The 25,823-nt window shown below is 37.8% G+C and overlaps 1 protein-coding gene across 1 annotated transcript in view; it reads right to left on the reverse strand.

The window, feature by feature from the left end:
* LOC131436515 (protein king tubby 1) overlaps positions 1-25,823 on the reverse strand; it is a 229,682-nt gene that overhangs the window by 119,204 nt on the left and 84,655 nt on the right. The gene's annotated exons all lie outside the window — the stretch shown is intronic.

The raw sequence follows: 25,823 nt of genomic DNA on the forward strand, positions 1-25,823 counted from the left end.
CGTTACGTTACCAGGATACAAGAGTAGAAAAAAATGGCGCCGCCACAGATTAGATTTTTGATCCATGCTTTTGAGGGCGAGATATTCAATGAACAAGTTGAAAGACGGCGTTCTCAGCCGAGCAATTCTTCCTTCAGAAAAAAGAGTTTCCCGACCGCTAAAGTCAATGAATCATTCTGAAATTTTCACAAAATAATCTAAACTAATTTTCTAAGAGAATGTCAGTTGGGTTTTTTTATATTTGTCACCGTTTCTGAGAGATTTGACGCGTGAAAATAACCCTCTAAATCACCCTAAAACACACTGGCCTCAGCTCTTTAGGGCCGTTATATTTCAGATAAAACTCTTCTAGAGAATTTAGAAAAAAAGGGTTCAAACACTTTTGTCAATCATGTTTTTGATTTTCAACCAGAAAAATGCTATGCTTCAAAAACAAGCAGTAACAAACATTTTGTCCAATTTCGTATACCTGAAGATGCTTTTGAAAACAATAATTTGATATTTGATTTTGGAATGACGGCCTAAATTTTAAATTTGAGAACGTTCCTAAGTAATTCCTACTTAAATTGTGTAAAGTTTTTATTCAAATATTAATTTTAAATTGAAAATAAATATTTTTCAAGATGATTTTGCGCTTTTTCTTTTACGAACATTAAAAGGAAAGCAAAAGCTTTAAAACTCGACTAATAAATATTGGAAAAAGTGATATAGCATTCGACTCAGTTCATTGAATTCTACAATGTTTCCTCAGATATGATTTTCACAAACTTGAAGTCAAATGAATGCTTGAATTTTCCAATTTTATCGGTGACCGATTTTTGTTTCCGAAAACACAGAGTGATAACTGTTCAAAATTTCAAAACGTCTTCAAAAAGGATGCTGCAATGAACGAAAAACAAAATGTAAACTGGGCTCAAAACCAAAATCTAAACTCAGCTCAATACTTTTTCGATTTCTAGGTCTTTTAGTTGCAGGTTGAAAATAGTGACCGATAGTTTTACCGGACCCCGGATGTACTGGAAATAGAGAAACTAAATTCTTAAACAAATTTGTATCGATTTATCTTTAGTTCTTGTTGTATTTTATACTATGTTGATCTGATGATTTTTTACGTAGTTCTAAATAAAAAAAACTTTGTTAATATAACATTGGAAAATTTTCACTGGTGGCGCTGATGATATTATCATGACCTAAAGCAAACTGAAGTAATATCTAATAACTTTCACAATTTTTGAATCCGAAATCAATAAAATCGAAATGAGTTGGTTAGGTCATCAATTAATAAGATCTACATATTGCAGATATCACATTTTGCCCGTTTTCATCTATATCATTGCATGAATCAGACAAAAACGATTTATCGCACCATAATACCTTCGATTTGGAAAGTTCTATTTATCCATATCTGATAAATTTATGATAGTTTCATTTCGTAGTATTTTGATTACTTCCCATCCGAAACCATGAGCTGGAATTCGAAATTTGCAATGTAGAGTTCAAAGTAACCGACCCGCATTATGAGACTTTCCATTTGAATCATTTTTCTGTGAGTCAATCTAGTTAGATATCAAACAATCAAACCGAAATGAAAGTTGAATTTTGATGGTTTTTGAACATTACTTGCTGGGCTTCTGGCTGCGGATATCGCAAACTAATGTGACTAATAGGCAATTGGTTGATCATCAATCATAATATACACTTCTTCAGATTTTTCACTGCCTTTCAAACAAATTTTTATTCTAATCTAAATATACGAAAATCGATTCAGCCATCTCCGAAAAAATTAAGTGCAAATTTTAATCAAATATACCCGCTAATCGACACACATACACGTACAGAAAATTCACTACTTCAACTGAACGAGCGAACTGATTCGAATGTTATTTGAAAGTCGGCCCTCTTGATAAAAAGAAGAAAAAACTGAAGAACTATCATCCATTAGTTAATTTCCTCAGATTCTATAAGGTAATTTTGTTTGACTGAGTTTAGTCATTTCCGTTCATTTACAACTATTCTTTAGTACCAAAAAGAAGTTTGCTCATAGTTCTAAAATAGCCCCTTTGTCATTCATATGCCGGTTGGAAGGAAACGACGAAAGAGGTGGAGGGCGATAGATTATGTTTGTAGCAATATGGACTTACACTAGTTATTATACGATGCCAATATATCCTTTCAATCTCAGTTGGTTCTCATGCCCCGATGCAATCGTCGCGTATGTTGGCAACTCAATACTTCTCGGTTCGGAACCAGTCCCTATATTGCGCATGACTTTTTTCATGGCAAATCAAATCGCCTAAAGGTATGCAATTTGGATCAGGGTCATTTCGCCGAAAGCCATTTCGCCGAAAGTCGTTTCGCCGAAAGTCGTTTCGCCGAAAGTCATTTCGCCGAAAGGGTTATTTCGCCGAATGACATTTCGCCGAATGGGTCACTTCGCCGAATGCCATTTCGCCGAAAGCCATTTCGCCGAAAGGGTAATTTCGTCGAATCCTGAAATCGTCTTGAAATCGTAATTAGAATTGATTTAAATTAAAGACAAACGAAAGATGATAGCGTTAACGCCCGTTTTGTTAACTTACCATTGTACTTCTTGAATAATGATTGATTGTTGTACTCTTGAATAAAGATTGATTCATGAACCTCAGAAAGTAGTTTCCAAGAAAACTTGTTGACTATTAGCTAGTAAGCATCAAAGCAATTGCATAGGTGTATCTACCAGGCAAATGTAGGTGGTATTTTACGTTTGTTAAGTGAAAATGATAAAATACTAATGCGGCTACGCCACATCGTTTTAGTTCATGTGCTGTCCGAGCTCGCTACCGCTCGTTCGGACCTAACTAAAGCAAAGAAACCTAGCTTTGAGTAGACCGGGTAAACGAGGCGGTTACAGGTTTGTATGCAAGAGGCCGCCGCTTCCGACGGCGGGTCGGCGGCCGACTCAGCTGTCGTCGGCTCGGCGGCTTTGTGCCGCCGAGCCATCTTGGCTTCGGTTATGTGGCTGCGCCACATCAGTTATATAGGAGACATAACATGCAGGAGATAAGACCCTTACGGCAAAATTACCCTTTCGGCAAAATGACCCTTTCGGCGAGATGACCCTTTCGGCGAAATGACCCTTTCGGCGAAACGACTTTCGGCGAAATGACCTATTCGGCGAAACGACTTTCGGCGAAATGGCTTTCGGCGATATGACCCGCTCCCATGCAATTTCCATCTTACTTCGCGAAATCTATTTTTAGATTTGCACGGTAAAGCTTCTTCCCCAAAAAAATCGGTAATAACAGCTGGAAAGTCGCATAAATTTGTAACAAATTTAGGTTTATTGATATTTTTATATCAAGGTTTGTAACAATTTTGTTATCACCTAGGTTAAATTGAGTTATAATTTTTGTTATTTTAACTATTAACGAGGCCAAGAATATGACTAATTTAGATAGAAAAAACGAAACAACCCCAGATACAATTTTGTTCTCCCTTGTTGATCGGGATTAGCAGATCAACATTAACTGCTAATTGCACTGATGAGCCGAATGCGAAACGTAAAAAAATTAAATCAATCATGTGTACTTTTGCACAACCCTTAAATGACATATTTTTCGCCAAATGCATAGTAAAATCATTTATCTACAATCGTATGTTTTTGATTTTTTTTTGAATCGGATTAGTATTGGAGAAATTTGCAATTTAGGTTGAAATTTCGACTACAGCATTGAGTTGTCTCGCTTCGACCTGACACCGGCGAAGCGCTACCTTTAAACGATCCTAAACTTGCGGAAATAGGTTCATCTCAGAGTAAACTGAACGGTAAAAAACCTGTTTTAATCCACCTTGTGGTGAAATGATGCCTTTCTCATATTACCTGTATTGTCAGAAGTATCACTAGAAGATTCTGTCACTACAATTTTATTCCAAACTTAAATAAAATTAGAAAATCTCTTTGGGAATAAACTAACATAACCTTATCAATTTGTAAACACTAATGTCAAATTAAAAAGACGGTTCATGACGGTTTGCAATTATAAACACACTTTATCCTTTAGTTCCGGAACCGGAAGTCGAATCAGGATGAAGTTCAAAAGCAACCTATGATACTATAAGACTTTTAATTTGAGTTTAAGTTAGTGAAAATTTGTCTACCCATGTCTGACAAACATGAGTGACATTATTTGACACACATCGAGAGAGAGAGAGAGAGAGAGAGAGAGAGAGAGAGAGAGAGAGAGAGAGGGAGAGATAAATTTATCAGCTCGACGAACTGTGTCGAATGGTGTAGGTAAATATTTCTATTTGATACCGGCTGTAAAGTAGCTATGATTTGTCTCAATCTCAGCACCGTTTTCACACGGTAACCGACATTTACCCGCAACATGATTCTGATTTATTCAACAGTGAGTGCTCTTATTATAATTTTTTGCATATAACACCCTATAATTCATTTTCAGTAATAGCCGTTCAACCGAGAAGGTTGTGTATAGAAGCGTACAGTTTAATAACGCTGGTTAGTTTACACGCGTTAAATACGACAACGGTTGAACTGCAGGTAGAAACCTGTTTGCAGCAGCCGTTAAAACGTATAGTCCTGCTGCATAAGAGAGCCCTAGTGCTGGGCCAAGCTGGTGAAGGAAACAACAAAGGGCGTTTCCCAAACTCTACCCAGGCCGCAATATACAGCCACAAGTGCTGAGCAGGAGAGTGCAAAGGCACATCGAAGAGGAAGAGTGCAAAGGCACATAGAAGCAGGAGAGTGCAAAGGCACACCGGTGCGAAGGCACTTCGGTGCAGAAGCATATCGGTGCGGAGCACTAGGAAGAAGGAGACAAGACAACTCGGTCTTTCCACTGCCATACAACACGCAGGTATACACCGGTGACCTGCGCTGGTTACAGCTGGCGAAGACGAAAGCAAATCGGAATTCGAGTGGTGCTGGATGTCAGGTAGCAGTAGCATCACATCATATTCTATCGCTACAGTGCGCTTCAGCATTGTATCAACGTCCAGATACATCCAACAAGAACATCTAGAGCAACGAGGATCTACACGGCAGTGCAACGGAGATAGACAACAATTTCAAGGTAGAAGTTTTTTCTTTTCCTTTTGATTGAGTACTGTGTAGTGTTGGTTTCAAATTTTATTTTAAAGTTTAGTTAAAAATTTTAATGTAATGGATGAATCCATGGACGTAAATCCTAGCATGAATCCGATACCCCCACGAACGAAAAAATATCAGGAGAGCTCTTCTGGGCCTTGGATAGTCTTTTTTAGACGTATATCAAAGCCATTAAACATTTTTCAAATTAATAAAGGTTTGACATCACGATACTCTTCAATCAAAGAGATCATAAAAGTAAATAACGATAAAATTCGTGTTGTGGTAAATAATTTGAAACACGCGAATGATATTGTCTCTTCGGAACATTTCAATAAAGAGTATAAAGTTTACATACCCTCCAAAGATGTCGAAATTGACGGTGTTGTTACCGAAGCGAGTCTTTCGGTAGATGATTTACTCAAGCATGGTGTTGGTCGTTTCAAGACCTCTATGCTTGAGGGTGTGAAAATACTGGAGTGCAAACAACTGTACTCAGTAGTTCATGAAGAGGAAAAAAAAGTTTATCGCCCATCAGACTCGTTTCGAGTGACATTTGCCGGGTCTGCGTTGCCGTCCCATGTCTATGTCGATAAAATTCGCCTCCCTGTTCGGCTTCTTGTTCCAAATGTAATGAATTGTACGAACTGCAAAAAATTCGGCCACACAGCTACTTACTGTAGTAATAAACCAAAATGTATTAAGTGTGAAGGGCCTCATAAAGATAATGATTGCAACAAGGAAATTGAAAAATGTATTTATTGTGGGAATAGTCCTCATGATGATATTTCAGTATGCACTGCATTTAAAGTGCACAAAGACAAAATTAAGCTTTCTTTAAAAGCACGGTCTAAGCGCACATATGCAGAAATGCTTAAAACGGTCATTGATGTCCCCCCTTTGGAAACCGAAAACGGGTTTTCAAATCTAGAGGAACCAGAGGACTCTGACTCTGACGAAAATAGTGAAGGTAATTCGTTTATCACTACCCAAGGGTCAGTTAAGAGAAAGAAGTCTTCCTCCAAATTACCAAAAAAGACACCTAAAATTTCATCTTCAAAAAAAGATCCCCGTGTTAAACAAAAAAAGTCAAAACCAAAGACTGTGCCTCCTGGTTTGTCAAATTCACAAACCAATCCAGGATCTAGTACAGAAAAAGATAATAATCCAGTGGGCTCCATTTCACAGCCACCAACAGGATTACTGAAGTTTTCGGAAATTGTTGAATGGATTTTCTCAGCATTCAATATATCTGAACCCTTAAAGACCCTCATAATGGCATTCCTTCCAATAGCTAGAACCTTTTTGAAGCAGTTATCAGCTCAATGGCCAATTGTCTCAGGTTTTGTATCTTTTGATGGATAATTTATCACCCGTCGTAAATGATACAATCACTGTCCTGCAGTGGAATTGTCGAAGCATCATGCCAAAACTTGATTCATTTAAAATATTATTGCATAGTCAAAAATGTGATGTATTTGCTTTATGCGAAACATGGCTTACTTCAAACATAGCTTTAAATTTTAATGATTTTAACATTATACGTCTCGATAGAGACTCTTCGTATGGTGGAGTGCTTTTGGGAATTAAGAAATGCTATTCCTTTTATAGATTAAACATCCCTTCAACTTCTAGTATAGAAGTTGTTGCTTGCCAAATAAACATTAAAGGCAAAGATATTTGCATAGCTTCGGTTTATATTCCTCCAAAAGCACAAGTTGGACAGCAACAGCTTAATGAAATGGTTGAAGCCCTTCCTGCACCACGATTGATTCTGGGGGATTTAAATTCGCACGGTATTATGTGGGGTTCCGTTTACAATGATAGCAGATCATCTTTAATACAAAACATTTGTGACAATTTTAGCATGACGGTATTAAATATGGGTAGCATGATACGGATCCCAAGACCTCCGGCACGCCCAAGTGCATTAGATCTATCTCTTTGCTCAACATCAATTCGACTAGATTGCTCCTGGAAAATACTGCCTGATTTACACGGTAGCGATCATTTACCAATCATCATCTCAATTAGCAGTAGCAATTGCATTGCTACTTCCGCTAGTATTCCATATGATTTGACAAAAAATATCGACTGGATTAAATACCAAAGTAGTATCTCTAGTATTTTGAATTCAATGGAAGAGCTCCCTCCACTTGAAGAATATGACTTCCTCATTTGTTCGATTCTGGAGGCAGCAGAACAATCCCAAACTAAACGCTTTCCTGGGCCAACGACTAACAGAAGGCCTCCCAACCCCTGGTGGGACAAAGAGTGCTCAGAGGCTAAACTCGCAAAACAAAATGCTTGCAAGACGTTTCTAAAACGGGGAGGAGGAACTCCTCAGAATTTTGAAAAACTTATGGTTTTAGAAACCAAGTACAAGAGCATACTTCGAGCCAAAAAATGTAGCTATTGGAGACATTTTGTCGAAGGTTTGTCAAGAGATACCTCAATGAGCACTCTTTGGAACACGGCCAGACGAATGAGGAATCGTACCGTGGGCAATGAGAGTGATGAATACTCGAACCGATGGATATTTGACTTTGCTAGGAAAGTTTGCCCAGATTCTGTTCCTACGCAGAGCATTATACGGGAATCTCCTCCAAATAATGGTTTTATTAATAACCCATTTTCAATGATGGAATTTTCTATAGCACTCTTGTCTTGTAACAATAACGCTCCAGGGTTGGACAGAATTAAATTCAACTTGGTGAAGAATCTGCCCAACCTCGCAAAAAGACGTTTGTTGGAATTGTTCAACAAGTTTCTTGAGCAAAATATTGTTCCACCTGACTGGAGACAAGTGAAAGTTATCGCCATTCAAAAGCCGGGGAAACCAGCTTCCAATCACAACTCATATAGACCCATTGCGATGTTGTCCTGCATCAGAAAATTGTTCGAAAAAATTATTCTACGACGTCTCGACACTTGGGTCGAGACGAACGGTTTGTTGTCAGATACTCAGTTTGGCTTCCGTAGAAATAAAGGGACGAATGATTGCCTTGCATTACTTTCGTCTGACATCCAAATTGCCTTCGCTCAAAAGCAACAAATGGCATCTGTATTTTTAGACATTAAAGGAGCATTTGATTCAGTTTCCATTGATGTTCTTTCAGACAAGCTTCACCAAAATGGACTCCCAGCGGTTATAAATAATTATTTGCACAACCTTTTGTCAGAGAAACACATGCATTTTTCACATGGCGATTTGGCAACACTCAGAAATAGTTACATGGGTCTCCCGCAAGGCTCATGCCTCAGTCCGCTCCTCTATAATTTTTACGTAAATGACATTGACAGCTGTCTAGTAACCCCATGTACACTAAGACAATTGGCAGATGATGGCGTGGTTTCAGTTACTGGACCCAAAGCTATTGATCTGCATAAACCATTGCAAGATACCTTAGATAACTTGTCCGATTGGGCTGTTCATCTTGGTATCGAATTCTCTGCGGAGAAAACAGAGTTAGTCGTCTTTTCAAGAAAGCATGATCCCGCGCAGCTTCAGCTCCATATGATGGGAAGAATGATCCAACAGGTTTTAACTTTTAAATACCTCGGGGTGTGGTCTGAGTGATAGTCTGAGTGCAATTGAAGCCATTCGCTCAAACATGACTGGCAAGACTGAACCGTTTTTCCTGGGCAAAATAAAACAGTGCCTGAACGACATATTGAACAATAATTATCTAATCACTATAGTCTGGGTCCCGGCTCATTGCTCCATTCCTGGCAATGAAAGAGCTGATATTTTAGCCAAACGTGGTGCTATTGAGGGTGAAATTTATGAGAGACCAATTGCTTTCAACGAATTCTATAGCTCGTCTCGCCAAAGAACACTTGCCAGCTGGCAAGCTTCTTGGGATAAAGATGATCTGGGTCGGTGGATGCACTCAATTATTCCGAAAATATCGACAAAGGCATGGTTCAGGGGACTGGATGTGAGTAGAGATTTCATTCGTGTGATGTCTAGACTCATGTCCAATCACTACACGTTAGATGCACATCTCCTTCGAATTGGGCTCTCCGAGACTAATCATTGTGCTTGTGGCGAAGGTTATCGAGATATTGATCATGTCGTTTGGACATGCGTGGAGTATCGTGATGTCAGATCTCAACTAATAAATTCTTTGCGTACCCAAGGTAGACTATCCAATATCCCAGTTCGAGACATTCTTGCTTGTCGTGACCTTTCATACATGAAACTTATTTATCATTTCATAAAGAAAACTGGAGTTTCAATTTAATAAAGGCCCCTTTCAAGACTTAGTTCTGATCCCAGCTGCGTCCATGAGTTCAACCAATAGCTAAATTAGAATAAAAATAATGTAATGATACAAACAAACTCGAAACAGTTTATGAAATTATTAACATAATGTCTGAAAATAACAGCTTATTTTATAATTTATAGAAGTCAATCGTTTGGTTCAAATAATATTTCCGAGTAGATTTCATAATTAATGACGAGTTACCTAAGATGATATTTAAGTAATAAGAGAATATGTTTTAATAAATGCAAAACGTTGTGACTATGTTAGAATTAAATTAGGATAAGAATATTATGTAAAAGTGATGCTACGGCGAAGAAAAACTTATGTAAACTGCCTTAAGAAATAAACGTATTTATGAAAAAAAAAAACACCCTATAATTCCGGAAGCGGAAGTCGGATTCGAGTAAAACTCAGCCATCTCTAAGAAAATTGAGTTCACAAATATGTTACATGCATACATACACACATGCATACATTCAAACATACATACATTTTGCGTATTCGACGAACTGAGGAGAACCTCCGGGCATCGATTCAAAAATCGGTTTACACATTGGTTGTATAACCTTTCTATATGAGAGGGTAAAAGTCTTCGAAAAATGCTCACACACATTTACGATTATTTTACGATCTCGTCGAGCTGAGTTAAATAGTATATAACACTATGAGTCTTCCATTTCTAAAGTCGGTTTTCCAACAATTCTATTGCCTTTCGATAAAGAAAAACAAAATAATCCGTTGAGTATTCACCTTACAAATTTTTTACATTTAGCCGCCATACTCAAGTACCGGGAACAACACAGAAAAGGAAACAGGAATCGAACAAACTGACTCATATGGAACGTTCCCCATGTCTATCGAAGGCTTGTGCCTCGCCTTACATGTTTTTAAGCAAAGAATGATTCTTATATATTTTTCATATCGGCAGTAGATATTTGAAACGATTTTTAATGTGGAACACATCTTTATTTGCTATATAGGGGTGCAAATCAAAAACTCAAGGAAAATACACGCGGAAATGTGGTCAGGTTTTAAACACTTACAGCTCAGTATATTTTGTATCAATTATTAATATTATTTCATTATTTGATTGGAAATATTTCTAAGATTCGATTTGAATGTATTAAGCCCCATATTTTCAATTATAAATGATTGAATTTTTGATTAGTAGCGAGCAGTGTCCTATTTTGTCTGCTAAAAATCTACGGCATATCGAATTTCCCTACCATAGACCACGGTTTTGAAGGAGTGAGTGATATATCAAAGGGAAAGCATCGCTCTGATTGGTCAATCGATGCAAAATCGAAGCTGTTGGAAGCACGCGAATCTATAAATAGAAGCAAAATTATAACTAACGTTCCAGTCCTACGCGTAGCATGCTAGAGGTAGGTTGTTGCTAGACAGCGAGACAAAAAGTGCATAAAACGATTTGAAACATTAATTGCTATGCTCTGATCTTGTGTCATGCAAGCTCGGATGAAATTCCATGTTCTGTCGTTTTCCTGAGAAATTGACAACTTCCCAGGGTAAATGAGTGCTTAAGATTAATTTCTAATTTATATAAGATAAACTCGATTGATAATGAGAAAAAGTTTATCGCTTCAACCGAAATCGCAGAATGGTAGAGAAACTTAACACTATAAAAATAACTGCTTGCATACAAAACTTGAGCACAAGCTTGGCAAAGAGAAGCTTAACTATCACAATCGTATCGCAAGTATGTACAAAGATATAATTGCATACATTTGGGATATTGGTGTAATTTCGTCGGTTATAAAACATACAATGTTCGGTGTTGGTTCCGAATCAAGATCAATCTAATGTCGTTTTCGTTTTTAAACTGCACTACACCGGTGCAGTGCTACACCATGGCATGCATGAACGAACGAAAATGATGAAAACATAAACAGTAACCCTTGACTACAATAAACATTCCATTGCACAGAGCTACACCGAACTTTTGATGAGTGCTACACCAGTGGTATCGGTGCAGAAAAAATGTAGCACTGGTGTAGTGCAATTGATAAAAAGGAACGGTTTCAGTGCAGCTTTCGCTACGCCGGTGTAGTGCAATTTAAAAACAAAAACGACATAAGCAGACACTCGTGCAACTGCGGATTCAAAAGTGTAACGATTGATTGAACTGTTTGATTGTAGATCATTAGAATTTTTGGTTGCCTTGTTCTACATCAAGTGCTCGAACAACCCCATGGGGCTGATCCTTGTAGTTTTTTCCTTAAGTAATGAGGGCAAAGTTTGGACAGGAACGAGGTGCTTGATACCCTTTCTGAATTATGGTACCATCTACTGAAAAAAGAGATGTTTTCGTCAGTTTTGTGGCAGAAGTATTATTTTCAAGTTTCGGTGCGTCGTTATAATCGTTCGAATTTTTCAATTGCCCGTGAGTTATTTCAATCCATATTGAGAAAAAAAAATTTCGTGGTATTTCATAGTGCTATCTCATTTAAAATACACAAACAATCATCAAACCAAAATGTCCCTGCTTTGGCCCCTCTTCCACTATTTATTTTTATATTATATTTATGAATTATTATTAACAACAAATATATTACTTTGAGCAAAAAAATGGATTTGAAAGTGATTAGTTCTGCTTTTCTAGTGTAAACAAATATTAAACTTCAAAATCTTCAGAAATCTGTACAACCACACAAACATATATGTGAAATCGTTTGTTTGGACTAGGGAAAAGTCCGGTGGAGTTAGTTTCTGTCAAACCTGCTTTCCAATAGAAATAAATTTGCATCTTCGTTTGCATCAATCATGTTTTAATGTTTAATTACAATCATCCAAATGATACAGTTCATTTCAATATCGTATTTCTAATGGCGTTTTCGTTTTTAATTTGCACTGCACCGGTGCAGTGCTACACTGAGGCATGAATAAACGAACAAAAATGACGAAAACATAAACAGTAACCATTGACTACAATACATGATTCCATTGCACAGAGCTACACCAAACTTTTGATGAGTGCTACACCAGTGGTATCGGTGCAGAAAAAGTGTAGCACTGGTGTAGTGCAATTGGCAAAAACGAAGGGTTTCAGTGCAGCTTTCGCTACACCGGTGTAGTGCAAATTAAAAACGAAAACGCCATTAGAACTGGGAGATTGATAGTGCCTCTCATTTTCCGCCGAACAGAACCAGCCTAGAGGTCGTGTGGAATGTGGCTTCCATGTCGCATAAGGTCACAATTGCAAGAGTTTCTTTAACCTTATTTTCAGTTAACAGATTTTGTATGTTCCAAATCTGGGTACTCTTTTCACTTGTCTTATCCTGAAAAGATATGCAGACACAATGCAAACCGACTTTTGAGTTTTTGACCCGAGGCCAGTAGGTGCCGTATATGTTTGACAAAATATGCACTTTTCTTCGAGAAATTTGAACCGATTTCAACAAACCTAATTTCACACGAACAATTGTTAAAAAAAAAAATTTTTTTTTCTACATAGATCCGTTCCGATCTATATAAGTTATGTTTTTTTTTACAAAAATTGTTATTAAGTTTTTTTAGTCACAGGTTTTGTTAACTGATGACCAACCAAAAACTCACCGGACCCCGGATATAGTAGTCAAAAACTTCAAAATGGGACTCGTCTCATTTTCGCAAAGACGTTTGATCGATTTTTACGTAGGGTAACGGTACCCCTATTCATCTCAGCTCAAGTGGTCATCTCACATACCAACTCCATTAGTTAGAATGAGATCTTCTGTTTATGTTCCATATATTGACCTTAAGGGTAAGATGAAAATAGATGCTTTCGCTTCGAGTTTTTGCGTTGCTATAGCAGCAGTATTGCCCTATTCTCGAATTTTTTCTGCGTTTTCTTAGAGCCAAAGCTAACATTTTGTATCCGATTTTATCACAATTTGAAATAGGTCCAGTGATTGGCAATAACATGGTGTGGTTACTAATGAGATGACTATTGGTTCACTGGCTCTGTTTATTTTCTAATGGAAGGCAAAAGTCTAAAATCTTCTAAATTGTGCTCAAAACTGCTCCAATTTTAAGGTTATGTTAATTGATAACAAAACGACTGAAGCTATACCAGTCTTCGGTTCGGGAAGTAGTGGAAATAGCGGTTTCAGTGCAGCTTTCGCTACACCGGTGTAGTGCAATTTAAAAACGAAAACGACATAAAAAAACTAAAACAAAAATTAATTAAATAGTAACCCGTAGAACAAGCTTAGCTCATGCATAGGGAATCCGAAAAAAATAATAGTTTTGAAGATTACGGCGATGGATATCTAATTGTGAAGGGTAATTTTTAAAATGATTCTGTTTTCATAAAAAAACGAAAAATTTAGGAAATTGATGGAATCTTTATTCACAGGTAGCAGATATACAGACTCGAACCAAATTTTTCAAAATCCTGTGTAAATTTTTTTTTGCTATACGTAAGTAACACCACTACCACGTACTCGACTGTTCACCGCGAGCTTTCAAAACGTTCTACTACGCTCCAGAACGATAACAAAACTCTTCTACCTGTTATAGAAATATTCGAACTGCAACCATTTGAACACTTCTCAGGCGATTTCTCTAAAAGTAAAAGACAACTTTATTTTCATAACACGTGAATCAATCGGAATAAAACAAAATAAACTAGGCATTCTAAACAACAGCAAAACAAAAAACCTGTTTTAATCGACCTAGTGGTGAAATGATGCCTTTCATATGTATAATATTGCGGTATTATTTTCAAAAGTTTTCTCTTAGATTAAAAAAAACAAGGAGTTGTTTGTGCATTTACCAGTATAACATACAGAATGAAACAGTGCTTTGATTGCGTAGGTCATCCTTAAGAAAACGAAGTGGGTTCACTATTATATGCACTTCCGGCACCGGAACCCGAGAACCGGTATAATCGAAGTCGGTTCGTACTAGAGATGGTCGGGTATCGGGTATTTTACCCGAAACCCGACCCGTACCCGTACCCGACGGGTTTTTGGTCGGGTACGGGTAAAAATTTTTATTTTCGATCGGGTACGGGTCGGGTACGGGTAAAAAAAATTTACTGCTTACTCGGGTACGGGTCGGGTCGGGTAAAAAAATTTACTACTCACTCGGGTACGGGTCGGGTACGGGTAAATTTTTTTTTCTGATCGATTACCCGAGCATTTGTACTTCACATAAATATGTTTACACGTTGACGAGAATTTTTTATTGCAAAACAGTTGTTCCGAAAAATAAACAATTTGATTCAAGGGGTTTTGACATTCGCGCCTAGAACCAGACCTGAAAACTGGCATCTTTTTCCAGAAAAAAACATTTCTTTTCTTCATTTAAAAAAAACGATCAATCATAGTTACGTGAAAAGTTATGTGAATATTTTCCACCCTACTTTTTTATAACATATTTAATAAGATACACTGCCTTAGCTCTAAGATGTTGCGGTCAGACCCTACTTTCCACGTAGGTTTTAATGGACTCCCATTTTTTTTGTTACAATTATAGAGGCTTTAACATTAATGTCATTCACCTCTTCGGGCCAGAAAAACTTTCTGACCCTATGTGCGGGGTTGGGAATCGAACCCAGGCGGGCTCCCATTTTAAAGCTGTTTAATGCACAATCCAGTAAAAATTATTTGATTAATATATAAAATGTAGTGTAGTACTCATATCACATTCAGATACCAGAAAACTGTTATTTTAAATATTGGTTGGAGATTTTCAAAATTTACATATAAATCATTAGGATTCTAACCATAAAAACATGAACATTTATTTCAGAAAATCTGCATAGAAGTTCTTCTTATTCTTCACTTCTGGGTGGTGTCACCTCACTTGAAATGACACCGATTGATGGCACAGCAAGTTGAGCTATATTGCCAGTTCGATGTCAACATTTCATAAGGGCACATAAACCAATGAGAGTTTCTCTTTGTTTACTTTCTCTTTTGTGAATATCTCCTTAATTTTCACGTGTACCTACAAAGTACCTACAAATGTTCAAACTACTAACACTTGAAGGACTCACAGTTCACCATTTTCAAAATTGAATTTTTCACACCGGGAATACACGTGAATTATTCGATGTTTGGTCAATTCACGTAAACGAACCGATGATACTCTATCAATTTTAGGGGATGTTCGTGATTTTTCAAGTGATTCTAATGTGAATTTTTATTTGTGTGTCAAGATAATGAGCACGCTTACTTGTGGTTCTAAAGAATTGGATCAAAAGTCGCACTGTTTCGTAAAAACCATACCTACCAAAAATTGAATAGAATGGGTATTACGACATTTTGTATAAATATGCTTCTCGAAAAATTTGAGTAGATATTACTCCCTTTTGTTGACATTTGTAAATGAGTATAAAGTACCAAAGACATTGGAAATCTATTCATGCTTCACAGTGTATTTATATCACAAACGAATTTCCAGACATGACAGTCACGATCTTTTTTTGGCGCACATCTACGGTCCTCCGTGAAACTGGCACCAATGGTGATAAATTGGTTGCACTGCTGAGTTCCCATCATCGCATTCATAATGCCAATGTCAAACCGTGAGAACCCTTTCGATACGTTAGCTCATTTGTATATATTGAGATTTCATGGCACACTTTGGTCGAAATGATAACAATGCAATTAATCTCGCGCTCCACCAAGCGGTGAGTGCGGTCATTTCAGAAGACCGGGAACGGACCAGATTTTTATTTAATACTAGCTGAATTACCCGGCGTTGCTCGGAAATTTTTCGTGAAGGGATGACCGAAAAAACTTCTCGAAGTTGTCCTGCTTAGTGAAATACTCTTGTAGTGAAACATAACTTAGACGGAACCCCGATCGAACAATACTCCGTTCATGTTCAAATTGCGAATGATCAGTGCCCCATCTCAGATCTCTCAATAATCATAAATTTCATTTCTCGACAAACCTCATTTAGTTGCTAGAAATTTGTCAGTGAACGTACTACAGATCTCCTTCATGATTACCCTGAGTAGTGTAGTAAGTATCTATGCTTTTCAAAAAATATCGATTCCCACCTTTGGTACATGTGCCAAACTTGATGGCGATTCGTTTAGTTGTTTTGTAGTTATGCTGAGACTTGAATACACTCACGTTCATAAACAGACAAAGACTATTTTCCCTTAGTTCTTTGAATTCCCCGCAAAATGGAACCAGAACTTTTAAAATTATTTAAAGAAAAATACGACCTTGAAATTCTTGCCACTCTCTTGTTTTATAAAAAATGGGAGAATAAAATTTATTTTCAAAAACCCTCCTTCTAGTCTAAATGTCGATTCTCTAAGTTGCGCAAAAAGTATCTATGGTCTTCAAAAAGTATCGATTCTCGTCAAATTAAATAAATTTTTTCATGACCCCTGTTAAGGATAGTTGCTACGCTCTCCCCCTTAAAAATACCCTTACAACTATCTCTGAAGAGCAAAAAGCACCTATGCCAAGTGTGATAGCAATCCGTTAAGTAGTGTCGGAGCTATGCCGTTACATCCCCCTTTTTAAATGCACTTGCTACATCCACTCCCCATATCTATCATATCTAAGGTATTGAAAATGTTTGCATGATCTTCAAAAATTATCGATTCTTGTCAAATTTTTGAATTTTTTTTCATGCCTCCTCCTGTTAATGATAATTGCTACGCTTCCTCACCTATAATAATACCTTTATGACTATTTCTGAAGAGCAAGAAATAACTGTACCAAATTTTATAGCAATTCGTGCAATAGTTCCGGAATTATGCCGTTACAAACATTACACTCCTTTTTTAGAGGCACTTACTACAGCCTCTCTCCACAGAATATCCTTATAATCTTATCTAAGTTGTGCAAAAGTGTCTTCAAAAAGTACCGATTTTTGTCAAATTAGATAATATTTTAATGACCACCTTTGTTAAGGACACTTCCCACGCTCCCTTCCCCCATGGAAATATTTTCATGACCATCTCTGAAGAGCAAGAAGTACATGTACCAGGTTTGATAGCAATCCGTTAAATAGTTTTGAAGTTATGCCATTACAAACATTACACCCTCTTTTAAAGGCACTTGCTGCATCCATCCCTCATTAAATTATATCTACGGTATTCAAAATGTTTCTAAGATCTTCAAAAAATATCGGTTTTCATCAAGTTACATGAATTTTTTCATGACCCCTCCTTTGTTATGACACTTGCTACGCTCCATCTCCCCATAAAAATACGCTTATGACCATCTCTGAAGAGCAAGAAGTACATGTGCCAAGTTTGATAGCAATCCGTTCAGTAATTCCAGAGTTATGTCATTACAAACATTACACCCCCCTTTTTAAAGGCACTTACTACATCCACCCCCCATATAATCATATCTAATACATGCAAAATGTTTCTATGGTCTTAAAAAAGTATCTATTCTCGTCAAATTAGTCAATTTTTTTCATGACCTCCCCCTGTTAAGAACACTTAATACGCTCCCTCCCCCATTAAAATATCCTTATGACCATCTCAGAAGAGCAAGAAGTATCTGTGCCACGTTTGGTGACAATCCGTTCAGTAGTTTCGGAATTATGCCGTTTTAAACACTACACCCCCCTATTTAAAGACACTTGCTACATCCACCCCCATATAGTCATATCTAAGGTATGCAAAATGTTTCTACGGTCTTCAAAACGTATCGACTCTTGTCAAGTTATATGAATTTTTTCATGACCCCCCCTTGGTAATGACACGTGCTACGCTCCCTCCCATATAAATATACTCCCTAAACCATCTCTGAAATACAAGAAGTACCTGTGCCAAGTTTGGTGGCAATCCGTTCAGTAGTTCCGAAGTTATCGCGTTACAAACATACAAACTTACATCCATTTTTATATATATAGATTTGTAAGCACATACATGTCTTTATTATTTGTCTTTGTTTATATGTTTAAATGTAAACAAGCATTTTAATGTATTTTACTGACAAACTAGAGCCTGATACGCTCTATCTAGCTCGCTATCTAAAACACTTTATTTTTTCCATCCTGAATTTTGGTAAACTTTTTACTACTCATTCGGGTCGGGTACGGGTACAGGTAATTTTTAATCGGGTACGGGTCGGGTACGGGTAAAATTTTTTATTTTTTATCGGGTACGGGTCGGGTACGGGTAATTTTTTTTTATTATTGATCGGGTACGGGTCGGGTACGGGTAATTTTTTAAATTTTTAATCGGGTACGGGTCGGGTACGGGTAATTTTTTTTGCTGATCACTCGGGTACGGGTCGGGTTCGGGTATAAGAATTTCTATACCCGACCATCTCTAGTTCGTACGGCCACCAACTAACATGACGTACAAACGCTACTAGTTTTGATGTGGAACACATCTCTATTTTCTATATAGAGGTGCAAATCAGAAACTCAAATTTCTAAGATTCGATTTGAATGTATCAAGCCACGTATTTTCAATTATAAATGAATGAAATTTCGATTAGTAGCGAACAATGTCCTATTTTGTCTGCTAAAAATCTCCGGCATGCCGGATTTCCCTGCAATAGACGACGGTTTTGAAGGAGTAAGCGATATATCAAAGGGAAAGCATCGCTCTGATTAGTCAATAGATGCAAAAGCGAAGCTGATGGAAGCACGCGAATTTATAACTAGAATCAAAATTATAGCTCACGTTTCAGTCCTACGCGTAGCATGCTAGAGGTAGGTTGTTCTTAGATAGCAAGACAAAAAGTGCTATAAAACGATTTGAAGCTTTAATTGGTATGCTCTGATCTTGTGTCATGCAAGATCGGATGAAATTCCATGTTATGTCGTTTCGCCTGAGAAAATGACAGCTACCCAGGGTAAATTTTGAGTGCTTAAGATTAACTTCTAATTTATATAAGATGAACTTGATTGATAATGAGAAAAAAAGTTTATCACTTCAACCGAAATCGCAGAATAGTAGAGAAACAACGCTATGAAAATAACTTCTTGCATACAAAACTTGAACACAAGCTTGGCGAAGAGAAGCTTTAATATCAAAATCGTATCGCAGGTATGAACAAAGATATAATTGCATACATTTGGGATCTTGGTGTAATTTCGTCGGCTATAGAACAAACAATGTTCGGTGTTGGTTCCTAAACAAGATCAATCTAGGCAGACTCTCGTGCAATTGCGGATTCAAAAGTGTGACGATTTATTGAACTTGTTGATTGTAGATCATTAGAAATTTTGGTTGCCTTGGTCCACATCAATAGCTCGAACAACCCCATGGGGCTGATCTTTGTAGTTTTTATTCAAATTTTGAAGATTTTATACAATTTTTCCATCGCACTCTAAATGACGATTTAAATGTTTGTTGTATCCGCAAATATGCAGTAATCTTTGGTAGACCTTTCATTTGAGCCACAGATTGAGAATAATGGTTTTGAGTCCAGTTTACAACATTTTTTAAGGTTTTTGTTTCGCCGGTTTAAGTGACGGTGTACAATATTCAACACACTTTACCCTATAACCTCTGAACCGGAAGTCGGATCCAGATGAAATTCAGAAATTCCGTATGGGACTGGAAGACCTTTCATTTGAATCTAAGTTTGTGGAAATCGGTCAAACCATCGCTTGAGAAAAGTATGTGAGATCCATTTTGGAATATATTACCACTATTTCCGGTGCTTCCGGAACCGGATACCGGGAACCAGCATAGCCAGAATCGATTTTTTTAGTTGCTTACTCATAATGACTATCGATTTGTGTAGTTTTGAGACGGTTTAGAATATTTTTTATGTGTTTTGTTTCGCCGGTTTAAGTGACGGTGTACAATATTGAACACACTTAACCCTATAACTATATAACTATACACACGCGCGCGCACGCACTCTCGGTTTTTCAAGTGATTGCATAACCTTTCTATACGAGAAAGGCAAAAGTATTCGCCACGTGCTTAAGCAATTTTAACACACACTTCATATGCGTGCTTTATTGGAATCGATAGAACGATCAATATAATTTAATTTTTGAAGATTTCATGCAAATGTTGGCCGTGGCTTCGCTTTAGATGTCCCATGTGCAAGGAAGGCACAAATCTCCAAATAACTAGGAGAACGTGCCACTCGAGCCAATTAGTTCTGATTCCTGATTCTGATTCCCATGCGCAAGATCAAATTTTGGTTCTCTTTCAAACAATGACTTTTTTGGGATGTGTTGGTAGCTCTTGCAATGCTTCTGGCTGTTTTTTACTCAAGATGCGGTAATTTTGCTTGTTATATCCATTCAACACAATCTATTCGTGATTGGAGGAGGTTTTCCACAAATCGTTGGATTGCATCAATGCGTTGGATATGATTTTCAAGCAATGTATATCATCGAAATCTTTAGTAACACGGAAAAAGTAGCTTAGAGGCTTTCGAGATAACAAATTTAATGTGCTCCTTAAAATTTAACTTTGAGTCCAAGAGGACACCAAGGTTTTTTACAGACGACGAACGTTCCAGAACAATTTGTGAAATACTATAGTCGAAACCAGGCCTTCCGAATGCTCATGCGTGCACAAATGCGACAGCGAGAGCGCACCGAAAATGTGTGTGTCGCTTGTATATCCTGTGAGCGTGAGCGCCGACTAAAAGAGCAAACCAAAAGCCTGTACGAGACGCGTAGCGAGCACATAGAAACGGGATGTGCTGCTTGAAATTTCAGAGCATCGCATTTTCTTCTGCGCGCGACTCGTGCGCTTCGGTCTCACGAGACAGCGCACGAGATTTTTTATGAGCGCAGCGTGTGTGCGATGTGAGCCACAGTAAAAGTTGCTGTTATGATTTTTTTTTTCGTGCCTAGAGCGGTTCGTGCGGCTTGTGTCGCAGCACGGTACAAGTTGGGCAGAGTTGGCGATCGGTTTCAAAATAAAATAATCTTAATAAATTGATTATGATATGATTTTTGGAAAAAAAAAACATTATTAATGCATCCTTCCCAAGAACAATATTTTCTATCGCAGCTCAAGACATTGACTCAAATTATGGTTGCAATGTATATGCTGAAATGGTGCTATGCGTTTACATTAAATTGTATGGAATGTCAAGTGATATGGCACGTCATTTCCTCGGATATCAAGTAAATCCGAATATTATATGATATCAGCGGTTATGTGAAAATACTATAAATGCGAGGCGAAGATATTGGAAATCATTGAACATTAATCTGTTGATAAGCAAAATGTTGTGGTAGAGCTCCCTCCACTTGAAGAATATGACTTCCTCGTTTGTTCGATTCTGGAGGCCGCAGAACAATCCCAAACTAAACGCTTTCCTGGGCCAACGACTAACAGAAGGCCTCCCAACCCCTGGTGGGACAAAGAGTGCTCAGAGGCTAAACTCGCAAAACAAAATGCTTGCAAGACGTTTCTAAAACGGGGAGGAGGAACTCCTCAGAATTTTGAAAAACTTATGGTTTTTTTTTCATAAATACGTTTATTTCTTAAGGCAGTTTACATAAGTTTTTCTTCGCCGTAGCATCACTTTTACATAATATTCTTATCCTAATTTAATTCTAACATAGTCACAACGTTTTGCATTTATTAAAACATATTCTCTTATTACTTAAATATCATCTTAGGTAACTCGTCATTAATTATGAAATCTACTCGGAAATATTATTTGAACCAAACGATTAACTTCTATAAATTATAAAATAAGCTGTTATTTTCAGACATTTTGTTAATAATTTCATAAACTGTTTCGAGTTTGTTTGTATCATTACATTATTTTTATTCTAATTTAGCTATTGGTTGAACTCATGGACGCAGCTGGGATCAGAACTAAGTCTTGAAAGGGGCCTTTATTAAATTGAAACTCCAGTTTTCTTTATGAAATGATAAATAAGTTTCATGTATGAAATGTCACGACAAGCAAGAATGTCTCGAACTGGGATATTGGATAGTCTACCTTGGGTACGCAAAGAATTTATTAGTTGAGATCTGACATCACGATACTCCACGCATGTCCAAACGACATGATCAATATCTCGATAACCTTCGCCACAAGCACAATGATTAGTCTCGGAGAGCCCAATTCGAAGGAGATGTGCATCTAACGTGTAGTGATTGGACATGAGTCTAGACATCACACGAATGAAATCTCTACTCACATCCAGTCCCCTGAACCATGCCTTTGTCGATATTTTCGGAATAATTGAGTGCATCCACCGACCCAGATCATCTTTATCCCAAGAAGCTTGCCAGCTGGCAAGTGTTCTTTGGCGAGACGAGCTATAGAATTCGTTGAAAGCAATTGGTCTCTCATAAATTTCACCCTCAATAGCACCACGTTTGGCTAAAATATCGGCTCTTTCATTGCCAGGAATGGAGCAATGAGCCGGGACCCAGACAATAGTGATTAGATAATTATTGTTCAATATGTCGTTCAGGCACTGTTTTATTTTGCCCAGGAAAAACGGTTCAGTCTTGCCAGTCATGTTTGAGCGAATGGCTTCAATTGCACTCAGACTATCTGTGAAGAGGAAATAATGGTTTGGAATTAATGTGACGATTACACTCAAACTATAATGAACTGCTGCTAGCTCTGCTATATAAACAGATGCAGGTTCTTGAAGCCTAAATGAGGCCGAAACATTATTGTTGAACATACCAAACCCTGTCGCTTCTTCAATTCGCGATCCGTCCGTGTAAAACATTTTCTCAGAGTCAATATGCCTGAACTTACTTGAAAATATTTTTGGGATTTCCGTCGAACGTAGATGATCCGGGATTCCACGCACTTCGCGCTGCATGGATGTATCGAAAAATAAAGTTGAGTCAGGGGCACTTAGGATGCTGACACGGATAGGAATATATCTTGAAGGGTTGATTTCCTGTGACATATGGTTAAAATATACTGTCATGAATTTTGTTTGAGATCGAAGCTCGACTAGTCGTTCGAAATTATTAATTACCATGGGATTCAGCACCTCACATCTTATTAGCAGGCGTGATGAAAGCTCCCAAAATCGATCTTTTAATGGAAGAACTCCCGCCAGAACTTCAAGACTCATTGTATGTGTCGAATGCATGCACCCTAAAGCAATTCGCAAACAACGATACTGAATTCGCTCCAGTTTGATAATATGAGAGTTTGCAGCGGAACGAAAGCAAACGCATCCATATTCCATCACTGAAAGTATCGTTGTCTGATACAATTTTATTAGATCTTCCGGATGAGCACCCCACCAAGATCCTGTTATTGTTCGAAGAAACTTTACTCTTTGTTGGCATTTTGTTATCAGAAACCTAATGTGTCCTCCCCACGTGCATTTGGAATCGAACCACACCCCGAGGTATTTAAAAGTTAAAACCTGTTGGATCATTCTTCCCATCATATGGAGCTGAAGCTGCGCGGGATCATGTTTTCTTGAAAAGACGACTAACTCTGTTTTCTCCGCAGAGAATTCGATACCAAGATGAACAGCCCAATCGGACAAGTTATCTAAGGTATCTTGCAATGGTTTATGCAGATCAATAGCTTTGGGTCCAGTAACTGAAACCACGCCATCATCTGCCAATTGTCTTAGTGTACATGGGGTTACTAGACAGCTGTCAATGTCATTTACGTAAAAATTATAGAGGAGCGGACTGAGGCATGAGCCTTGCGGGAGACCCATGTAACTATTTCTGAGTGTTGCCAAATCGCCATGTGAAAAATGCATGTGTTTCTCTGACAAAAGGTTGTGCAAATAATTATTTATAACCGCTGGGAGTCCATTTTGGTGAAGCTTGTCTGAAAGAACATCAATGGAAACTGAATCAAATGCTCCTTTAATGTCTAAAAATACAGATGCCATTTGTTGCTTTTGAGCGAAGGCAATTTGGATGTCAGACGAAAGTAATGCAAGGCAATCATTCGTCCCTTTATTTCTACGGAAGCCAAACTGAGTATCTGACAACAAACCGTTCGTCTCGACCCAAGTGTCGAGACGTCGTAGAATAATTTTTTCGAACAATTTTCTGATGCAGGACAACATCGCAATGGGTCTATATGAGTTGTGATTGGAAGCTGGTTTCCCCGGTTTTTGAATGGCGATAACTTTCACTTGTCTCCAGTCAGGTGGAACAATATTTTGCTCAAGAAACTTGTTGAACAATTCCAACAAACGTCTTTTTGCGAGGTTGGGCAGATTCTTCACCAAGTTGAATTTAATTCTGTCCAACCCTGGAGCGTTATTGTTACAAGACAAGAGTGCTATAGAAAATTCCATCATTGAAAATGGGTTATTAATAAAACCATTATTTGGAGGAGATTCCCGTATAATGCTCTGCGTAGGAACAGAATCTGGGCAAACTTTCCTAGCAAAGTCAAATATCCATCGGTTCGAGTATTCATCACTCTCATTGCCCACGGTACGATTCCTCATTCGTCTGGCCGTGTTCCAAAGAGTGCTCATTGAGGTATCTCTTGACAAACCTTCGACAAAATGTCTCCAATAGCTACATTTTTTGGCTCGAAGTATGCTCTTGTACTTGGTTTCTAAAACCATAAGTTTTTCAAAATTCTGAGGAGTTCCTCCTCCCCGTTTTAGAAACGTCTTGCAAGCATTTTGTTTTGCGAGTTTAGCCTCTGAGCACTCTTTGTCCCACCAGGGGTTGGGAGGCCTTCTGTTAGTCGTTGGCCCAGGAAAGCGTTTAGTTTGGGATTGTTCTGCTGCCTCCAGAATCGAACAAATGAGGAAGTCATATTCTTCAAGTGGAGGGAGCTCTTCCATTGAATTCAAAATACTAGAGATACTACTTTGGTATTTAATCCAGTCGATATTTTTTGTCAAATCATATGGAATACTAGCGGAAGTAGCAATGCAATTGCTACTGCTAATTGAGATGATGATTGGTAAATGATCGCTACCGTGTAAATCAGGCAGTATTTTCCAGGTGCAATCTAGGCGAATTGATGTTGAGCAAAGAGATAGATCTAATGCACTTGGGCGTGCCGGAGGTCTTGGGATCCGTGTCATGCTACCCATATTTAATACCGTCATGCTAAAATTGTCACAAATGTTTTGTATTAAAGATGATCTGCTATCATTGTAAACGGAACCCCACATAATACCGTGTGAATTTAAATCCCCCAGAATCAATCGTGGTGCAGGAAGGGCTTCAACCATTTCATTAAGCTGTTGCTGTCCAACTTGTGCTTTTGGAGGAATATAAACCGAAGCTATGCAAATATCTTTGCCTTTAATGTTTATTTGGCAAGCAACAACTTCTATACTAGAAGTTGAAGGGATGTTTAATCTATAAAAGGAATAGCATTTCTTAATTCCCAAAAGCACTCCACCATACGGAGAGTCTCTATCGAGACGTATAATGTTAAAATCATTAAAATTTAAAGCTATGTTTGAAGTAAGCCATGTTTCGCATAAAGCAAATACATCACATTTTTGACTATGCAATAATATTTTAAATGAATCAAGTTTTGGCATGATGCTTCGACAATTCCACTGCAGGACAGTAATTGTATCATTTGCGACGGGTGATAAATTATCCATCAAAAGAT

The sequence above is a fragment of the Malaya genurostris genome, chromosome 3 (genome assembly GCF_030247185.1).
Source record: "Malaya genurostris strain Urasoe2022 chromosome 3, Malgen_1.1, whole genome shotgun sequence".
Classification (NCBI taxonomy): domain Eukaryota; kingdom Metazoa; phylum Arthropoda; class Insecta; order Diptera; family Culicidae; genus Malaya; species Malaya genurostris.